Source organism: Bubalus bubalis, chromosome 1 (assembly GCF_019923935.1).
Source record: "Bubalus bubalis isolate 160015118507 breed Murrah chromosome 1, NDDB_SH_1, whole genome shotgun sequence".
NCBI lineage: Eukaryota > Metazoa > Chordata > Mammalia > Artiodactyla > Bovidae > Bubalus > Bubalus bubalis.
The window spans coordinates 137,148,599-137,163,378 of record NC_059157.1 but is presented as its reverse complement, the minus strand read 5'-3'; the positions used below and the strand labels follow the sequence as shown (position 1 = coordinate 137,163,378).

The 14,780-nt window shown below is 36.2% G+C and overlaps 1 protein-coding gene and 1 non-coding gene across 7 annotated transcripts in view; both read left to right on the top strand.

The window, feature by feature from the left end:
- NAALADL2 (N-acetylated alpha-linked acidic dipeptidase like 2) overlaps positions 1-14,780 on the top strand; it is a 1,624,416-nt gene that overhangs the window by 1,047,734 nt on the left and 561,902 nt on the right. The window lies entirely within an intron of this gene.
- Positions 11,337-11,408, top strand: TRNAC-GCA. The gene has a single exon. It is a non-coding gene; the product is annotated as a tRNA-Cys (tRNA).

Below are 14,780 nucleotides of genomic sequence, written 5' to 3'. Positions count from 1 at the left end.
GCAAAATCACTGCAGATGGTGACTGCAGCCATGAAATTAAAAGACACTTGCTTCTTGGAAGAAAAGCTATGACCAACCTAGATAGTATATTTAAAAGCAGAGACATTACTTTGCTGACAAAGTAGGTCCATCTAGTCAAAGCTATGGTTTTTCCAGTAGTCATGTATGGATGTGAGAGTTGGACTATAAAGAAAATTGCTGCTGCTGCTGCTGCTAAGTCGCTTCAGTCGTGTCCGACTCTGTGTGACCCCATAGATGGCAGCCCACCAGGCTCTGCTGTCCCTGGGATTCTCCAGGCAAGATCACTAGAGTGGGTTGCCATTTCCTTCTCCAATGCATGAAAGTGAAAAGTGAAAGTGAAGTCACTTAGTCGTGTCCGACCCTCAGCGACCCCATGGACTGCAGCCTTCCAGGCTCCTCCATCCATGGGATTTTCCAGGCAAGAGTACTGGAGTGGGGTGCCATTGCCCTCTCCGGTAAAGAAAGCTGAGCACTGAAGAATTGATGCTTTTGAACTGTGGTGTTGGAGAAGACTCTTGAGAGTCCCTTGGACTGCAAGGAGATCCAACCAGTCCATCCTAAAGGATTTCAGTCCTGAATATTCATTGGAAGGACTGATGCTTAAGCTGAAACTCCAGTACTTTGGCCACCTTATGCGAAGAACTGACTCATTGGAAAAGACCCTGATGTTGGAAAAGATTGAAGGTGGGAGGAAAAGGGGATGACAGAGGATGAGAATGTTGCATCTCTAACTCAATGGATATGAGTTTGAGCAAGCTCCAGGAGTTGGTGATGGACAGGGAGGCCTGGCATGCTGCAATCCAAGGGGTCGCAAAGAGTCTGACACAACCGAGCAACTGAACTGAACTGAGGAAGTCAGTTTATTCTTATTTGAAAATCAACAAGATAAAATACTCTAATAAAGCTAAAGAAGATGGCCCCAGTAAGGATGAATTCAGCCTAGAGGTTGAGCTATTTATCATCTTTTAACCTGTTAAAGGGACTGAATGTTATTCTGGTGTAGCAGTATTTTAGAATGTTTTCCAAAAGTGGGAAGTAAGCTCAGTTTCCTCTCTGTTATATTCTGCTGCCCTACTCTTGTGTGCTCCCAGCACAGTGAAGTAATAGTTCATTGATAAGACAAAGTGATAGTCCAGCAAACATGCTTTTTATTGCTGATAGTGATTACCCTAAATCCCACATCTTCAAGAGATAAGTGCAAGATTGGAGCACAACAGAAAACACATTTGTTCTCCCAAATTTGACACAGTAGTTTCAACAGGTATAGAACTGTACCCTTGGGATAACTAGTCTTCGAAGAGAGTAAACCCCACCAGGTATCAAGTGCTATGACAAATGCAAAATTCCCTTTAAGTAACAACTCAAGAAAATGTAAGCCATCCATAAACTGGGTCTGTTCCTTGCGCTGTCTCAACACTTCTCACTGAGGAAAGCAATCGTGTTTTAAAATATTGAAAATGCAGATTTAAATCCTGTCCACCAGCGCTTATTGCAAGCAGTAACTGTACACCAGTAGTTATTGTATAAACTCCAAAATAGTGATCTCCTACTGTCAGTTAAACCCATTACCCTTAAATATTCAATTCTTGCCAATACACAAAGATCATTTACAATAATTAGTTAACAACTATCCAGCTTACTAAAATGACCCCCCACCCCCACCCTGCAAACCAATCACCTTAGGGAAACAGCACATGCTTTTTTTGCCAAGGACAAAAAGGCAATTGTATTAATGAATTTTTCCAAGACCATCTTGGAAAAATATGCCAGGATTACCCAGTTCAATTAAAACAATGACAATAACAGCAAACAACTTCATTATGTTAAGTGTGGCTAGTTAAAAAAACACTGAATGATAATAACTGAATTCAGTTTATGCCTTCCATGTACTGACTAACTGATGGAGATGGAAATAATGAAACTCCTAATTCAGTTTCATCAAGTTAGAAAATGCTTATTTGCAAGTATCATGTGCCTTCCATTCAATATCTTAACAGTAAAATATTCACCAGTGCCTGATGCCAATTCTCTGTTCCCTTTTGCATGATTGCTCTGTAATGATAGAACACCAAATTTCTCAAAAAATAAAACTAACTTATATGAAATAGTGATATATCATTAAATTAAATACTATATGAGTTTATCTTTAATGCTTTCTTTATTAATATTGTACATTAAGAAAATAGAATGATAAAACCTAGCACCAGAAAGGAAGGCAGAAAAAGAGGAGGGATGAGAGAAGGGGAAGGGAGAGGTTGAAGCAAGAGAGAGCGTTTTGTTATCCTACCTTTTCTGAATCCCCAGCGCACTCGGTAATTGGAGCCACTTTATGTTATTTTAACTGTATCATTTGTCATTTAGCTCTGTTTTCATGCTACTATTTTGTGAATGTTGAATTAGCATCTTCTTAAGAAAGGAGATGACTGGACTTCTTTACATAACCAACAGTACACTCCATCTTCACTTCCTATCTTCCCATTTATTTCTCAGTTATAAATAAATCAGTATTTAATGTTTTTGTGATCAGGCAATCATTATTCACAGATCAGTCACTGTATAACCTATTTATATGAATTTATTATAAGACTTTTTAAGTGCTTTGTTTTTTAATTTGTTTTGTTTTCTAAGTGAGTATCATAAATTATTTTCCAAACTTTTACACACTACTATAAAATCTCTAGATTTGTACAGATATATTAGATGATGCCTCAACTCCATTCTTTTTTCTTGGAGACATCCTTTTGGAGTATGTCAGTCTTTCATTCTCTTTGTCTTGATCGTTTCCTTTTTATAATCAGCCTAATCATTCTTTTGCCTTGCTCTTCTTGCTTCTTTTCCTGGGTCCAATTATTCCTGTTTGGTTACTTAATTTTGAAGGAAAATATTCTCCAGTATCTCCTGGGAAATAGTGCATAGGAAACAAAGGTATTGAGGCATTACATATTTGAAGATGTCTATTAAGCCATATTCTTGGCTAGTATTTTGGCTAGGTATAATTTTGTTAGAAATAATTTTGCTTCAAAATTTTATAATGCTTTTCAGCTTACAGTGCTTCTATTGAAAAGTTCAGGATTATTTTAATTCCCCATCCTTCCTACAGGATGACCTATTCTGCCACTTGTTACCCCAGGAAACTTTTAGAATCTTTATTTTATACATATATAATGATGTGCTTTGGTATGGATCATTTTTCCATTATATCCCCTTCATCTCTCAGTGAATGTTTCTTTTATTGTGCGTGTGGTTTGTTTATTTCTTTTATTCATGTAAAAATTACTTTACAAAGTTGTGTTGGTTTCTGCCATACCACAGCTTGAATCAATCATCATTACATGTATATGCCCTCCCTCTTGAGCCTCCCTCCTCTCCCCAATCCCATCCTTCTAGATCAGCACAGACTGCCTGGCTGGGCTCCCTGTGATAAATAGGAACTTCCCACTAACTATTTTACACAAGATAATCCATATATGTCAATTCTACTTTCTCAATTCATCCTATCTCCATCTTCCCCCACTGTGTCCACAAGTCCGTTCTACTAGGTTCATCAGTACCATTGTCTAGATTCCATATATATGCATTAATATATGATACTTGCTTTTCTCTTTCCAACTTACGTCACCCTGTACAAGAGGCTCTAGGTTCATCCACCTCACTACAACCTGACTCAAGTCCCTTCCTTTTTATGCCTAACTAATAGTCCATTGTATGTATGTACCACATGTTCTTTACCCATTCACTGTCAGTGGACATCTAGGTTGCTTCCATGGCCTTGTTGTTGCTGTTTAGTCGCTCGGTCATGTCCAACTCTTTGCAATGCCATGGACTATAGCCCACTACATTCCTCTGTCCATGGGATTTCCCAGGCAAGAATAATGGAGTAATAATTTCCTTCTCCATTGCTATTGTAATATTGCTGCAATGAGCATTGATGTGTGGTACTGATACAACGGACATGAACTTGGTAAAACTTCAGGAAATGGTAAGGGACAGGGGGGCCTGGAGTGCTGCAGCCCCTGGGGTTGCAAAGAGTCAGATGCAATTAGGCAACTGAACAACAGCAACATGTGTGTTTTGGAATTGTGGTTTTCTCAGGGTATGTGCCCAGTAGTGGGATTGCTGGGTCATATGATAGATTTATTCCTAGTTTTTTAAGGAATCTCCACACTGTTTTCCGTAACGGCTATATCAGTTTACATTCCCACCAGTACTGTAGGAGGGTTCTCTTTTCTCCATATCCTATCCAACATTTATTATTTGTAGATTTTTTGTTGATGGCTATTCTGACTGGTGTAAGGTGGTACCTCATTGTAGTTTTGATCTACATTTCTCTAATAATGAGTGATTTTTAGCATCTTTTCATGTGTTTATTGGCCATCTCTATGTTTTAGATCTTCTGTCCATTTGTTTTTCTGCCCATTTTTTGATTGGATTGTTTTTCTCTGATATTGAGCTGTATGATCTGCTTATATATTTTGGAGATTTATCCTTTCTCATTTGCTTCATTTGCAATTATTTTCTCCTATTCTGAGGGTTATCTTTTCATTTTGTTTATAATTTCCTTTGTTGTGCAAAAGATCTTCAGTTTTATTAGGTCCTATTTGCTTATTTTTCCTTTTATTTCCATTAATCTAGGAGGTGGGTCAGAGAGAATCTTGCTGTTGCAGTTTATGTCAAAGAGTGTACTGCCTGTGTTTTCCTCTTAAGAGCTTTATAGTTTCCCTCCTTGCATTGAAGTCTTTAATCCATTTTGAGCTTATTTTTATGTATGGTTTTAAAAATGTTATAATTTCATTTTTTTTACATGTACCTCTCCAGTTTTCCTTGCATCACTTATTGAAGAGGCTGCCTTTTATCCATTGTATATTTTTGCCTCCTTTGTCAAAAATAAAGTGCCCATATGTGCATGGGTTTATCTCTGGGCTTTCTATCTTGTTCCATTGGTCTGTGTTTCTGGTTTTGTGCCAGTACTATAGTTTCTTGATGACTCTAACTTTCTAGTATAGTCTGAAGTCAGGGAGGTTGATTTCTCTAGCTCTCTTTTTCTGTCTCAAAATTGTTTTGGCCATTTGCAGTCTTTTGTGTTTCCATGTGAATTGTGAAATTTTTTCATTATAGTTCTTTGAAAAATGCCATTGGTAATTTGATCAGGATTACATTAAATTTTCCAATTGCTTTGGGTGAAAAGAAAGTGACAGTTAGTCACACAGTCATGTCTGACTCTTTGCAATCCCATGGACTGTAGCCAGCCTGGCTCCTTTGTCCATGGAATTCTCCAGGTAAGAATACTGGAGTGAATTGCCATTCCCTTCTCCAGGAGATCTTCCCAACCCAGGAATCGAACCTGGGTCTCCTGCATTGCCAGCAGACGCTTTACCAACTGATCCACTAGGGAAGCTTTGGGTAGTACAGTCATTTTGACAATATTAATTTTTCCAATGCAAAACATGGTATATCTCTCCATCTATTTGTGTCGTCTTTGATTTCTTTCATCAGTGTCTTACGGTTTTCTGCATACAGGTCTTTTGTCTCTTTAGGTAGGTTTATTTATAGATATTTTATTCTTTTTATTGCAGTGGTGAATGGTATTGTTTCCTTAATTTCTCTGACTTTTTGTTGTTAGTGAATAGGAAATGCAAGGGATTTCTGTGTATTAATTTTATATCCTGTGACCCTACTAAATTCATTGATTAGCTCTAGTAATTTCTTGGTGCATTTTAGGATTTTCTATCTATACTATCATGTCAACTGCAAACAGTAAAGAATTTTACTTCTTCCTTTCCAATCTGAATCCTTTTTCATTTTCTTCTCTGATTGTTGTGGCTAGGACTTCCACAAATATATTGGATATTAGTTTTGAGAGTGGGCACCCTTGTTTTGTTCCTACTCTCTGAGGAAATGCTTTCAATTTTTCATCATTGAGAATAATGTTTGCCGTGGGTTTGTTGTATATGACTTTTATTATGCTGAGGTATGTTCCTTCCATGCCTACTTTCTGGAGAGTTTTTATCATAATGGGTATTGAATTTTGTTGAAAGCTTCCTCTGCATCTATTGAGATAATCATCTGGTTTTTATCTTTCAATTTGTCAATATGGCATATCACATTGATTGATTTGCATATATTAAAGAATCTTTGCATCCCTGGGATAAACCCCACTTGGTCATGATGTACTATTCTTTTAATGTGTTTTTGGATTCTGTCAGTGGGTGTTTTCAATCTGAAAATCTGTGTCCTTTAAGGAAAAGTTCTTAAATATTTATTTCCTAACATAACTTGCTTTGTTTTATTTGCTCCTATTTTCTTATACTGGGTTACATATTTGACCACTTACTCTAACTTCTAATTTTCTTTTCTTCTTTATAGTCCATCTCTGTTTGCATGTTTGGGTCTACCTCTAGAATATTTCTCAACTTTGGCTCAAATTTTTACTTAATTTTTGTTTCTGCTGTCGTGTTTTTAATTTATAGGAGCTATTCTTCAACTCTGATACATTTTTCTCAAATACACTGTCTCTTTAATGAATGTAGAAATGTTTCTATAGTGTTAATCTTAACTGTGCATTTTAGAATTATTTTCTTTCTGTGTAGTGTCTTTATTTCTATGCATTATTATTTTGTTTGCTTTGTTTCTTTGATGTTGTAGCTTATCATCAAATGCCTGCTGACCTTATTCTGGCCTTTATATTTAAAAATAAAATATCACAAATATAACTGGAATCTGTTCATGGCCATAGGGGAAGAAGAGCTTGTCAAGTAGATTTTTCTTTTCTTTCTGAGATAGAACTCTCTCTTTTTCTCTCTAGATAGATAGATATAAACAGATAAATGCATCCATATATCTCTCTCTCTCTCTCTCTCACATATATACCTAAAAATGTATATGTTTAAGTAGATATCTTCTGTCTCTCTATCAAGTTCCAAGTGGTAAAATTTTATTTTTCATGTTCAACTGAACACACATACACACATATATATACCTTCATGTGAAATAATTTTCTTTTTAATTATTTTAGTCTGGAAAATCTGTTTTATTTTCTCATGAAATTAATAACATTTTCTTCTGTTCTTTAAGATGTCTATGTTATAAGAGTAGTAGAGAATCTAATAACAAACTAGAGGATCTTTAATATGTCTTTCAATAACTAGAATATTACTGTAATTTTAGCTCAGTGTATTATCTTGAGCTGTGTAATTTTTCAAATAGATTCAGAAAATAAAAGTGTAGCCATGGAAAATAATGCATGCTGAAATATCCTATTAGAAATCAGTTCCTTAGTTAAGAAACCACTCTGAAGATTGATTTGACATTTGACTTGAATATTTTGGGCATTAGCACAAATGTGTTTTCATCATCACTCCCTTGTGATTTGAAACAGTTACAGTGTGTGTTTTTTGTTTTTTGTTTTTTTAGCTGACTGTATTTCTAAGGGAACATGGCTTTGTGTTAGAGGAGCAGAGAGAAAACTTCCCCTTGAGCACTTAATGCAATTGTTTTTCAGTCACGAAGTCATGTAGACTCTTTATGACCCCATGGACTGTAGCATGCTAGGCTTCCCTGTCCATCACTGTCTCCTGGAGTGTGCTCAAATTTATCTATGCAATTAGGTTTACTATTTCAAAGAGAGGGTAGTGAAGAGAAATCAATGGACACACATCTTGTCTCTTTTTCTCTCTCTTACTTTCTCTCTCATATCCTTTTTTATTTTTTCTTAAAAAATATGAAAGGCCTAGTTCATCTCTTTTTTGTTAAGATTGGGAAATATAAATCTTTATCCCTATGCATAAAGCAAAGCCAAAAGAGTGATTCCATTTTAATACCATTAATGATGAAGATTAAAAATCAAAGGAAGAGAATGTGATAGTGGGGGAAGAGAAGAAGTAGCAAAAGGAAAGATGGCAAGAGAAATGGAGCAGAGTCTAGGTTTTAAGAAATTGGTTAGAAGTAGCACAGAGTCGAACACGACTGAAGCGACTTAGCAGCAGCAGCAGCAGCACAGTGATAAAATTGTCTTGGGTTGTGGATTTGGGTGTGATAATTAACAGTTACACCCTGTCCTTTAAATTCTTGTTTAGACTATTTACGCTTTTTAGTACACCCCTTGAGTCACATAACTGTAGTCCATGGAGTTGCAAAGAATCAGACATGACTGAGTGACTGAACTGAACTAAGTCACATAACACACAGCCTACAGTGGAGGAAATTATTTTTGGAGTGCAGCAGCTGAGACCCACATTTGATGTCCCTAAAGCATGTCTACCTCCATAAGTTCCTTCTTACCTAATTAACATAGTCCTAATTTCCAATTATGAAGGCAAAGCAAATCTTTTGAGCCAAGTAGAAAAAGGTAGATGAAAGTAGTGTCTTACATTTGGGGTAAATTGTACATTGATATTGATATCATTATAATTTAAGCGTTTATGACAATAAAGTGAGTATAATAATGCATTCAGAAGAATGTCACTTGTTATCTCAGAATAAGGACACATACTTTAGATGGGAGAAAACATTAAAATGATGATATTTAGCAACTATTTTTGACTTAACATCCTCCATGATTCCATCTGGTAATATAGAGAAAATATATTTCTGCTGGAAAACCTGATATTTTCAGTTCTCTGAAATAATCTTTCTCTAACTGCTACAGGAAAATTATGTTTTGTATAGCACTGCCTTCCATATGATTTATTCCATTCACTACTCAGAAATTTATTCTGGGACAATTAGATGGATGATATAGTTGATCGCATATCATTACCACTGTATTTAAGAAGAAAAGTAGAGGAAATGTATCTGAAAATTATGCATGAATGTTTGCAGGAATCGCTGATTTTAGTCTAGAACACAAACAAAAAGGTATGCATGTGGATTATTTATAGTAATGAGTTACTGTGCAGATTTGTTTTTATATGTTAATATAAAATTGATATTGACAAGGCATTCCTACAGATCACATGATTTCATTACTTAGTTTAATTTTTGCAAAACCTCAGAAAGCGTCATTATCCCCATTTTACAGAATAGGAAATGCTGATCCTGATTCATAGTAATAGTACATCACCTAAGGCTATACCACTAGTAAATGACAGAGGCAGAATGCAAGCTTTGTGGTTTTAAATCCTATTCTGTTTTCATAAATTTTAAATTATCCATGACCTATATCATCCATGACCCCTGACGAATTTATGTTAATTAGATTTTATGAGTTGTCCTTATTCCAGCAAGTCAAAATAACATGTTGTATGGTCATCCTTCTGAATCTAAAAAAACCACAATACCATGACTGAAAGTGATTATATTTCTGAGTGACATGAGCTAGAGCATTTGAAGTTGGTAAGTCAAAAATATCTGAGATATAAGATAAAGATATGTTTACCATCAGTGTTGAGGCTCTGTGATACATTTTAAAAGGAATTTGTTATATTTTTTTTAAATGTCTAATGAACTTGAAATCTACTATAATGAAAATGGTTACACTTTACAAACTTTGAATCTCGTTTTGGTTAGGTTTTGGCTTTTTAAGGATAGTAGCCTATCTCTCTCTCTATCTATATCCATCTATATCTATATCTGTGTCTATATATATGTATATATCTTCTTTCCTAGAACCAGGAGCCTGAAACTGGTACACTGGAAATATTTTACCTGGCAGGTATGCTAAATAAACGTTCCAAGTTTCACACATTTCTGAGGATCAAGGTGAAAAGCTCATAGTGCATTTTTAGGGAATCATATCTACTTCCTTCAAAACTCTTCATCTGATTTGTACTAAAATTTAATAACTAACTAACTTATCCTTTCAACTCCATAAAATTCTTTATGAGACAACAAAATCCTAGCTCCTGGTCTCTGAAGGATGATGTTCTCCAAATGTAGTTTCCCTTAACCTCCTAAAAATAATTGGGTTAATCCAGCTACCATAAGTGTGAAATTGAGGAGCTGCTTGCTAAGATTGAATTTAATATTGTCACATGTCATATGAGAGCTGCTTGTCTGATCATGTTGCCCCTGCACAAAATAAGCCTGAATATAAAGGATAAAAGAATGATTATTTCGATATTCAGATGTATTTCATTGTTAACCCTGAATAGAATGGGGAAAAATTTTTTTATCTTAAGTGATTCTATCCATTTCTCTGGGAAATCCTTTATCTAGTTACTATATAACTAGGAGAGCAAAGATAATGGGAGAAATCTTCCATTATTCTTACCTATGATTTTAAATATAAAATTTTAATAAAATGGATTTTGGGGCTTTAGTTTTTTTTAAAGCACCCAATGTAAGAAAATGAACTATTGGAAACTTGTTTTATAAAATGTACTTATGAACCTTAAAATGCTACATAAAATTGAAATTATTATTATCTATAACTACAATCCAGTACTCTTGCCTGGAAAATCCATGGATGGAGGAGCCTGGTAGGCTGCAGTCCATGGGGTCACTAAGAGCTGGACACGACTGAGTGACTTCACTTTCACTTTTCACTTTCATGCATTGGAGAAGGAAATGGCAACCCACTCTAGTGTTCTTGCCTGGAGAATCCCAGGGACGGCGGAGCCTGGTGGGCTTCCGTCTATGGGGTCGCACAGAGTCGGACACGACTGAAGTGACTTAGCAGCAGCAGCAGCAGCATACCTACTTCTAATCTTATGCTTTAAAGTTGAAAAGGGGACCAGAGTTTATAATTATTGTCAAAAAATAGGATTGTATAAAAATTAGTTTTCTTCATTTGCCCATTAAGAGCAAGATGACCAGTGGTGCTGAGAGTCACATGCTATTTTTAGAACTGCTCTGTTATTGACTGGGTATATGGCTTGGATAGGTCCTCTGGCCCCCTCCAGCTTCCTTCTAAGTAGGATTGGGGTACTGGATTTAATGATAACACTCTTCTGATTCCAGCATTCTATGGTCTTGTGACATTTCTACCCTATTACAAAAGAATGACATTTAAAAGTGTGAACTCCATAATAACTTTTTTTTTTTCCCTTGCATTATTTCAATAAAAGTGCCACAAAATCTAACTGACAAGTTCAGGCAGCTTTCAGAACATAAAGGAGAAATGCTGACAGCTTTTGAGAACCTCTTTGCTTTCAACTGAAAGCAAGTAGGGACTCCTTGCTCTCTGGCTCTGAATGTCATAATATTATTATGTCTAGCATCTTTGAAATGACTGACAACACTGTAGATTAAAAATGAGAATCATTGGGCCACGTTTACCATTATAAGATGAAGGATAGTTTGAAAATTATGGCATGGATATCCCAAAAGGATAATTTAGCTTAGACAATATTAACAGAATTTTAAATGATAATAGGGCTTCCCTGGTGGCTCAGAGGTTAAAGCATCTGCCTGCAATGCAGGAGACCTGGGTTCAATCCCTGGGTAGGGAAGATCCCCTGGAGAAGGAAATGGCAACCCACTCCAGTATTCTTGCCTGGAGAATCCCGTGGACAGAGGAGCCTGGTGGGCTACAGTCCACGGGGTCGCAAAGAGGCAGACACGACTGAGCGACTTCACTTTCACTTTCAAATGATAATAGGTATAGTCATTTTGTGGTAATTTGCTGCTTTTTCTGTATTTAGCTCTACCTAAAAATTCCCCTTCATTTGTAAAGCTTTGTGAAATGCTGAATTTAGAATTCTGAAGGGACTATCAATTAACATTATGAATAATATTATTTAGAAACCGTTCTGTGTGCTACACAAGTCCTTTGGAAATGATTTGATAACCACTAAAGTGGCTATCATTCATCTTTCAGAATCTGTTATACCTGGAAGTTTTATGTGACCTTTAGAAAACTATATTCACAGAAATGTTCCCTCTAGTTTCCTAATAATTTTTAGAAGAAATATCACCACACTGAGGTAAAAGAGTTTTACTTCCTTAGGCCAAATTCTTGTCACAATATGAAATAGGCAAATGCAATTAGTCTAAAAAAAGCTCAGCCATAGTATCATAAAATTTAAATGAATAGCCCTTAGGAATTAGCTCACATAGTTTTCATCCACAGCTTTAGAGGAAGACCTCATTTAACATGTTGCCCCATGGCCTCTGCTGTATTGAGTGGTCAATATATTGTTAGCAGACTTGTTCAGTTGTTATAAAGCTCCAGTATGATTTTTTTTTTTTTCTTGTCAATGGCCATACCGACCACCCTGAACCTGCCTGATCTCATCTGAATTTTTCCTTATATTGACCAAATACTTACCCGTCTATCACTCACTTGCTCAAACTATGCCTTCTGAAGTCAAAGTGAATTTATCTGTGCACTCTTCATAGCTCCCTAGTGTCTGTTAGGGGTTCTATGTTTCTCTCCATTTGACAGAAAATTATCACCAGCGGTTTGTTCAAATGTGGGATTCAGTTCAGTTCGTTCAGTCACTCAGTTACTTCTAATACTTGGCAACCCCATGAACCACAGCACACCAGGCCTCCCTGTCCATCACCAACTCCTGGAGTCCACCCAAACCCATGTCCATCGAGTCGGTGATGCCATCCAGCCATCTCATCCTCTGTTGTCCCCTTCTCCTCCTGCCCCCAATCCCTCCCAGCATCAGAGTCTTTTCCAATGAGTCAACTCTTCACATGAGGTGGCCAAAGTACTGGAGTTTCAGCTTTAGCATCATTCCTTCCAAAGAACACCCAGGGCTAATCTCCTTTAGAATGGATTGGTTGGATCTCCTTGCAGTCCAAGGGAGTCTCAAGAGTCTTCTCCAACACCACAGTTCAAAAGCATCAATTCTTCGGCGCTCAGCTTTCTTTATAGTCCAACTTTCACATCCATATGACCACTGGAAAAACCATAGCCTTGACTAGACGGACCTTTCTTGGCAAAGTAATGTCTCTGCTTTTGAATATGCTATCTAGGTTGGTCATAACTTTCCTTCCAAGGAGTAAGTGTCTTTTAATTTCATGGCTGCAATCACCATCTGCAACAATCTTGGAGCCCAGAAAAATGAAGTCAGCTACTGTTTCCACTGTTTCTCCATCTATTTGCCACGAAGTAATGGGACCAGATGCCATGATCTTCATTTTCTGAATGTTGAGCTTTAAGCCAACTTTTTCACTCTCCTCTTTCACTTTCATCAAGAGGTTCTTTAGTTCTTCTTCACTTTCTGCCATAAGGGTGGTGTCATCTGCATGTGGGATTGCTTTTTAACAAAATAAGAAGCCCAGTAGAAAGCTTGGTGTAAATTCAATATTTCAACAACATTAGATCCAAAGTCATTGTCTTTTCCTCATGGTTGCTGATGGAGGCTGAGGCTACTGGAAGGAGTTAAGAGTGGACAGAGGAGGAAGAAAAAATATACTTATATCCACAAAGTCTGCTGATCTTTCAAGGGGCTTTCTTTAAAGTTCTGCCCAATGATTTTTGCTTAAATCTCATTGGCTTTAGCTAAAATGGTTAAGAAGAGAATTTTTATATCTGGGCACATTATCATACACAATGAAATTGAGATTCTATTAACAAAGAAGAGGGGAAAATCTTAGCATCAGGAGGTATCTACCACATTAACCTTTAAGTATTCTAAAACATCTGCAAGATCCCAAATTCTCTGTTCTCTTTGGCAAGCTAGAAGCAATTTCAACTACTTTGAACCTTCTTTTTGAGATCCCTCATGAAAAACATCATCATCTTCCCAAAGTTTCAAGTGCCTTCTGAAAGTACAGCACCCAGAGCTGGACCTCAAAATGACACTTGGGTTCAGACTCTTCTTCCAAGTTACTACATTTCTAATCAGGCAACCTCTCATTTACAAATATTTTTGGTAACTTGTTCAAATTGAATATGCAATCAGCCAAAGCCCTCTGAAATTTTTCACATGGAATGAACCAAAGTTAGTATTACCGTCTCCCACATTTGTATTTTTATCAATTTTACTGAGGTGTTATCTACATGTGATAAAATACAACTATTTTAAATGTAAAACCTGTTGAGCTTTGGCAAATGTATGCAATTGTGTAGCCACCACCACTAACAAGATATAAAATATTTTTCTCACCCCAAAAGTTCTCTCATGCTCTTTTCCTTTCAATCCCAACACCACCTATCCTAGGAAACTACTGATCAGATTTCCATCACTGCAAATTTATTTGGTATACTCCAGAAGTTTGTAGAACTTCATATTCTTTCATGCCTGGCTTTTTTTGTACAGTGTGTTTTTAAAATTTGTGTTGGTATGTGTATCATTAATTCATTTCTGATTATTGCTCAATATATATTTCATTCTATAAAGTATCACTGTTTGTTTATCCATCTTCTCAATGATTGGCATGTTGATAATTTCCACTTTGAAGCTATTATGAATCAACTTGAGGTGAATGCTCCTATACAAGTATTTTTGTAAAAACACAGGTTTTGTTCTCCTTAGCAAATGCTAAGGAGTGGAATTGCTCAGCATATAGTAAATGTATGTTTAACTTTTTATAATAAAATACCAGTCTGATTTTAATAGTGGTTGTACCATATTACCACTCGCACCAGTAATGTTAGTCTTAACCCACATCTTTAAAACACGCATATCATCAGTTTTTGTTTTAAAATTCTAGTATTTTTGTACTTACTGCAGTTTTAATTTGCATTTCACTGATAATGATTTTGAACATCTTATGTTCTTATTGGAACAGTAAATATACAGTAAATATTTACTGTAAACAGTAAAAATACAAAAATTTGTATTTTTATTTTCCTCATGACTATAAAGTCAGCCAACAGGATTTGGTGCTTTTGCTTTTCTCATTTACTCACCTTGCACTGTTAC